The sequence below is a fragment of the Asparagus officinalis genome, chromosome 6 (genome assembly GCF_001876935.1).
Source record: "Asparagus officinalis chromosome 6, Aspof.V1, whole genome shotgun sequence".
NCBI classification, from domain to species: domain Eukaryota; kingdom Viridiplantae; phylum Streptophyta; class Magnoliopsida; order Asparagales; family Asparagaceae; genus Asparagus; species Asparagus officinalis.
This window is the reverse complement of record NC_033799.1, coordinates 6599883-6607700: the sequence shown is the minus strand read 5'-3', so window position 1 is coordinate 6607700 and position 7818 is coordinate 6599883.

The window sequence follows — 7818 nt, the reverse complement described above, 5'->3', positions numbered from 1 at the left end:
CGGTATGATTGCCAAAAAATCGTATCGTCTGTTGGTATGATCTCCCAGGTATGACGATATCATTTGGTGAATGCGTCTTCTTCTGGGGGTATAAAACCTTGTTGGCATTCTCAGGACAATTTATTTTTGTCTTTAAGCGATCCAAGGTTATGTCGGGAGTCGCACGTTTAGAACCACCCCCTTGTGGGTATGGAGTCTTAACGGGCTCCGAATGCTGATTTTGCATAAGTCCAGACTTCAGAATCCAAACTTGGCGGAGTTTTGGTGATTCTTTGGTCACCGTTTCCTTCCTCCTTTCTCGTCTTTGTTGTAAGAGAGCACGGGCATGAACAACGTTTGCACGACGTTTTTGTATACGTTCTTGGAGGGTCGAACGAGCCCTTTTGATGAGTGTCCATTCCTCCGTTGTGAATTGTGCAGAAACGTGAGTAGTTCGTCGTTGCGTTGAACGAACCACTTGTTGTTTCCTCGACTCTAAGTCCGCATAATAACGAACTCCGTCGGTTTGTTCAAATGCCTTAGCTATTTGACGAGCAAGACGCTGACGCTGTCTCTGACGAGCTCTTTTCGTCAATGTCGTCGGGCTTTGATTCGATGACTCTTCAATTAGATAAGAGCCATTTTGAGCAGAGGTGTTGCGAGTGAAATTCTCAGCAACAATCAAGCGAGAGTCTTCATTTTGTGCCTTCTTTGGCATGCAACTCTTCCTCAATTGTGAGATCCTCTTGTACTTGCGAGATAATGAAGATCTTGAAGAGGATGATGAGAGATATTCCTCAAACTTGGTTTGGTCGAATTCGTATTCGACCATGGATTCAACTGGAATCTTGATCGGCTGCGACACGACGGTCTCGGCAGCGAGACCGTTGGCTCCCACTGTGGTCGCCAGCTTGTTTGCGTCAAAAGTTGGTTTTGTTATGGAATTCATTATATCTTCGGTCGATTACAACAAATTCAAAAGAGATAGTCTTTTTATAAGACTTCTTTTACACAACAAAAGGAAAATTACAACTCTTGAGAAACAAACGCAGGACCGTTGTTTGGATCGCTGCTTGCGTGGGATCTTTGCCTGTGCCGGGAGCGCTTTGACTCGTGGACCACCAAATCACAGATTCTGATTGAACCGTGAGGGGTTTAATGATTCTTCCTTCGTTTATCGAAGTAAGAATTTGAAGCGAATATCTTATCGATGTAAGATGTTCACTCTTCCAAAGATCAAGTCTGAGCTTAGATCTCTAGGACTCGCTAGAAGCTTCTTGAGGATGTTTGTGAAGAAGGAAGACTCTCTCTCTTGCTCTAATTCACCAAAACTCAAGGCTCTCTGCTCTAATCTCTCTGGAAAATGCTCAGCCCCTGTCAATGATGGTTATAGGGGGGTATTTATAGCCTCCTTAGACGATAACTGAAGAAATAGCTGGTCAATAACTGTCTCTTTAGGCGCGGCAGCGATGCTGTCGGCGGCTAAAGGGCGCGACAGTCGACACTGTCGCGGCCAAAGAGCGCGGCAGTCGACACTGCCGCGGCTAAAGGGGCAGTTACACCCACGTTCATACGTGTTTGAAACAGTTCTCCCACGACCTTTAACCACCTTTTTCGTGGTTTAACTGCTTTTCCACATCAGCACACGTTCTATTTCTGATACTCCGCCACGTGGACTTTAAATAATCATCAGATAACTGTATTATAACTGCTGTAGCATCCTGCTTTAACTGCCGCGGCACCATAGGTTGCAGCGGTTAAGCCGCGACACCATAGGCTGCCGCGCCTTAGCCGCGGTACCTTGGTCTGCCGCGCCTTAGCCGCGACACCTTGGTCTGCCGCGCCTTAGCCGCGGCACCATGTCCTGCCGCGCCTTAGCCGCGGCACCATGTCTTGCCGCGCCGCCATATGTTGCTTGATGACGTGTATATTGTTCTTCTATATCGTCTTGAGTGGTGTTTGAATGTCTGTAAGCATTTTTTGATGTCTACACTAAGTACATTAATCTTTCTCTTTAACCCTTCTTCTTTTAACCCTTTGCCAAACGGGGCTTAAGGAGTTAGGAATTTATAAAAACGTAGAAGCAAAGCATCTAGTAAAAAGTGGAAAGATTTCAGTGAAGAATAAAGTATACGTAGTGTTCTTAACTAATGCATGCTGAGATATATCACACGATGATTTCGTAAGCTTTTCTGTTTAGGCCCCGTTTGTTTTGTTGTTTTTGCAAGCTGAAAGCCTGCAACAGCCTGCAAAAGTTCTGATTTGTCAGAACTTTTGTAGGGATTCTTGCAAAATCGCCCCAATTTGGGGCGATTTTGTAAGAATCCCTGCAAAAGTTCTAACAAAGTCAGAACTTTTGCAGCTTTCAGCTTGCAAAAGTTGCAAAGCAAACGGGGCCTTAGGCTTTAAACCGGCTTTTCTCATATTAGACCCCGAATTTATCATATTCTATATTAGGCACTCAAATCTTCGAATTTGTAATTTCCGCCTCCGATTAATTCATTAAACGTGTTATATAGGTTGAAGAAACTTAATAGATTTGGAGGTGTAAATTATGAACCATGGGATGTTAATGTTCGTGCAAAGTGTTTGTTGAAATGCAAACATCGAGTGAGCTAATCTCATTGGTTCATATGTGATCTACAAATGTTTATTACGTAATTGGATCAGAAGGCTGAGCTGGCTATCCGAAGTGTCAATTTCTCACCATCAATTCATATGCCCCCCCAAACCCCACCCCACCCCAAAATTTTTTTTTGATGTGTTGCATTTTTCATAATTTAAAGTTGGAAAATGCAATTTGGATTCGGCTCCACTTGACTCGGAATGTGATAAGGTCTTTGATGGTAACATTCATTCATTATATTTAATTTTGCCTTGTTAAATGTATGGCTGTATTAACTTAATAAGTATAAGGCCACATGGGATGGATCCAATGAGTTGCTTTAGTGCACGAGTTCAATTGTAACATCTCCATATTAACCAAAAGACAAAAAGAATTCACAACTTGGAGCGCGACGTGTCATCTCATTAGTGCTGAGTTGGCAGTCATCCCGCCTAAAGTACCGTCTACAATCCTCAAGCTAATGGGAACCAAATTAACGTGACCGCGCATAGGGCTGAATTTGGCTCAAACATAGGGGATTAATTGTTGGTGTTTGTTTTAAAAAAAAATTTGGTATTTGGGTGGGATTTTAAATTCTAGGATGGAAAAGTGGGTTTTTTTTTGGGTTTTAGAATTCTATAAAACTTGTTTGTTTCAAAACAAATTTTAGAATATCAAATCCCCAAATAATAAAAAAGTATTACATTTATGAATTTGTGAAATCCTCTTTTTTGAGTGGGATGTGGGATGGATTTCAAAAGTGTTAAACAAATTAAGGATTTTAAATTCCAAAAAGTTTGAAACAAACAAAAATATTACAAACTATACTATTCAAAATCCTAAAATATTGTTGAAACAAACAAAGTTTTAGGAATCTCAACCCATAACAAATTACCTATGGATTTCAAATCTCATAGTGAAATCCATATGCATCCTATAATTTTAAGATGGAAAATAACTTAAGAACCCAAAAATAAAACTTGTTTGTTTCAAAACAAATTTTAGAATATCAAATCCCCAAATAATAAAAAAGTATTACATTTATGAATTTGTGAAATCCTCTTTTTTGAGTGGGATGTGGGATGGATTTCAAAAGTGTTAAACAAATTAAGGATTTTAAATTCCAAAAAGTTTGAAACAAACAAAAATATTACAAACTATACTATTCAAAATCCTAAAATATTGTTGAAACAAACAAAGTTTTAGGAATCTCAACCCATAACAAATTACCTATGGATTTCAAATCTCATAGTGAAATCCATATGCATCCTATAATTTTAAGATGGAAAATAACTTAAGAACCCAAAATATGGGACCAAGGGAGGGGACGGGTAAGGTGTCCCCTCTATTGGTTCCATATTTGGGTCCCCGTAGCAACACTCTTAATAGGATTTGAAACAAACACCCCCTTGCTTACTTGTGTTTTGTTTTGAGATCTCATGCTGAGTTTTGTTCTCTCGGGCATGCCTGAGGTTATCATGTGGATAAGGCTTAATTATTCAATTGGTAACGAAAATAATTATTCATTGACCAAAAAAAAATTGTTTTATTTGCTGGTTATGTTTCCACTTTATACGCCAACGTGGTATCAAGTTTTGAAATTTATTACCCTTATAATTTCATTCTATTCTATAAAGTAATTACACTATATATGATAATTGGTATGTAGAGATTTAATGTTAATCTAGACCATATTCTCGTAGGAGGTGTTAGTCAATTGGGACATTTTTATGCAAAATGAGATAATTGTTAAAGTGAAATAATTTTTCGCTAGTGTGATATTTTAGTGGGATAAATAGGAATAATTTTGTGAAGCGGGATATTTTGATAAAATAACGTGGGATAAATTTTTATAATCATGAATTATATATATTTATGCATTTTGAATATATAAATACTATTTATGTATTTTAAACTTACTATTATTGATTGATAATTGCTTATAATAATATTCTTTACTATTAAATAACTTTTGATTAGACTATAAGATATTGACAATTATTATTATAGTGATGGTCTAATGATGGTGATAACCATACAGGAAATAGTAAATGAAAAAAAGAAATATAAAAAATGACAAAATAAATATGAGTTCTGGTTTTTTATCACCTAGTTCCAAGCTAAAACTTAGAATAATTTGAGGGACTAAAACTCTTATTTTTGTATAGAAAAATAAAAAAGGTGGGATAATTTTGTACCATTATCCCAGTTCTAGTTTTGACTAACACTGTAAAAATTTGTTCTAGTTTTAGTTCTATGTAACTAACACCTTAACAATTTATCCCACATATCATCCTAGTTCCAATTTTAAGTTTTAGGTGACTAATCCCCCCTAGGAAAAATTTATCGTTGCAACTATTTTAGCATGCATGTTCCGAAACCATCGAGTTACTTTTTCTTTCCAAAATAAGAAACTTGAAAATTTAGTTGCCAAGGCAAAGGTATTTGCAACATAATATGTTAGGCTAAAATCTTAGTACATCATTGGCCACATCTACTAGGTATGAATCTACATTAGGCAACAAGTTGCATCATTTACATTTTGTACACGGTAGTTGGGTACGATACATGAGTAATTTGGTACACTTGCTAGAAATTGGATCCGCATCATGTCATGAAAGCGGTTAAAGGTATCTAAAATGAAAGATGGTAGATTATGAGTCGCATATATAAAACTTAAGTCAAAAAAATAATCATTTATGAAACGATTTTAGTTGTTTGGCCAACTAAGCCTGATTACCTGGATAGCCTCCAAGCAACCACCGAAACGCCAGGGAGCCAAATCCTACACGGAACTGAAAGTCAAGCACACCCATGCAGGACCAGCAATCTATCCCCCCCCCCCCCCCCCCCAAAAAAAAAAAAAAAAAAAAAAAAAACAATGCATAATAACAACAATGAGAAGGTAAATATTATCACATATTACTCAATTATATTTTGTTAAGTCCTTTTAGGCCACACATCTAGTCATATTTGCTCCTATAATGACAATCTTTATTTGTTTTCATAACTAATGAATTTAGTGGTGAAATGCAAATTTCATCATAACAAACTGTATTTGAGTAGAATGTTGTTAGTCGTTAACTAGTACCCGTAAATGACTAGAAAATAATTCATTCTTGTGTACGAGTGTTTTGACAGAATGTTTACTCACATGTTTATCTCATTCTATTCTCAACATGGGCTAAGTTTGATCTCCTAGAACAGCCATCTCTCCATTATAAAAAAAATAAAAATAAAAACTAGGAGGTAGTATTCAAAACAAATGAAAAACGATTAAAATGATCATGATGAACAAAACGTTGATTGGTGAAAGCAACGGAAAAAAATCAATACAATCGTTAAAGTTAAATTTAGAAATTGATGTAATTGATTTAAAGGTACTGCTCCGTCTAGTTATATCATGTCGGCGGGTAGAAATGTTGGTAAGTTTTTTTTTTTTTATTAAATATATTTTTTTTCCCTTAAAAAACCGGGTCAACGGCAATCTCGTCTATTTATATTTCGGCCCCTTGCAACAGTGGATGACAGCTGCAGAATCCCAATCACAGATAATTCCAGCCCAGCAGAGCCGACGTGGCCCAATTCCAACGGCTGTCAGTGGGCCCTAGGACGCTTCAAATCATTGAAGGGGCGGGTCCCACTTTCCCTCCGTTACTACAAGGTAATAAATTGCCTCCCTCCCTTGTCCTCCGCATCCTTCCTCCCTCAAATAAAACCCTTCAAAAGCCCTCAGAAGGAAATCCAAACCCAATAAAAATAGAATTTGGGCGAGAGGATCTAAAATCTAGCTAGGTTTACTCCGATCAATCCTTCAAGGGGAGTTTTGATCTTGCGATGTTTCCTTTGGTCTTTGGGGCCTTGGAGATCGTGGAGACGAACGGAGACGGCCAGCGAGGAGGAGTCCCAAGATACTGCGATCGTTTGGGAGAAAGAGCGATAGCTTGGATCATCGGATATTCTCTGCGGTTCTGGCTCCGTTTTTGACTAGTTCCCTGTCGAAGTCGGTTGGCTGTAGTTATTAGAATTCGATTTTTTTTTGTCTTTCGGTTACAGATCTCCCATCAGTCGCATCTCTTAGGATCAGAGAGAGGGAATAAGTTTTCTGATCCGGTAGTTATTCTCAACTTTATCAATGATTAGAAACGAGTATTGTTTGATTTATTTTTTATTTTATTTTTTAGATAAAGAGCCGGTCAGATTCTTTATTATCTTTTCCATAACTAATCTTTTTTTAATATAATTTCCCTATTTTCCTTGTAATTTCTCTCGCTAATAAAATTATCAGTGATATTCAGAGCGGCCTATTTAAATTCCATCCTTTTATCAAGAACGAAGCAAACCTTTTTCTCATCCCTACAAAACTATTGGATTCTGATCTGATCAATATCCTTTACCGTGTCATCTAGATTGCGAAAATGTCGGCACAAGTTAAGCGCGAGCGAAGCGCGATCCCAAACCAAAGCTCGAACTCAAAGCCGCGCAAGGACCACGAAACGGCGCCAAATCGAGAATCGAGACCGCCAATGCGACCTGCTGCCGGTCTAATCGAAGAGATGCACCCCGCTACATGCGAAAATCCGCGAGCGCGTACAACAACCGCTGGAATCTTGCGCCTCTGCTCGAGGCCGTCAAGGCGAGATGCTAGCGATGAAGCGCCTTGATCTCGACCGAAGACAGCCCTGCAACCGGCACTGAGCTTCTCTAAGAGTTTCAGGTTCGTCGCCGCCGCGATGAACTCGTCCGATGAGCCTGATCTGGGCGGATGAGGCATCGCTCTGAGGAGGACTCTTGATTCGCCGAGGGCGGTGAGATCGGTGCCGCGAGCCCGAGGAGAAAGACGATGGGCGATGGCCCGGGGGCCGCTGGCGAGGTCGGAGAGCCTGTTTGCTCACGATGTTGATGGAACCGGAGGGGAGATTTTAGTTAGATGAAAAAGCCTGCAGGGTGAAGACTTGCGAGTATTTAGTTAGGCATTAATGTTTATTATTATTATATATATATAATATAAAATTTATTTATATTGCTATAGGTTCTAGGCTTTTATTCGGATGGTAATTTGATCGTTAAGGACTTTGAACTTGTGGAATTGGATTTGGGAAATTGATGAAGAAATTTATATTTATTGTTTTGGATGCGTTTTGTTATGTTTATGGCCTGAGAATTCTGCAAATTTTTCTTTTGGGAAATTGTGTTAGTGGTAATTGCTTGTGCTCCTCTTATTTTTAAAGAAT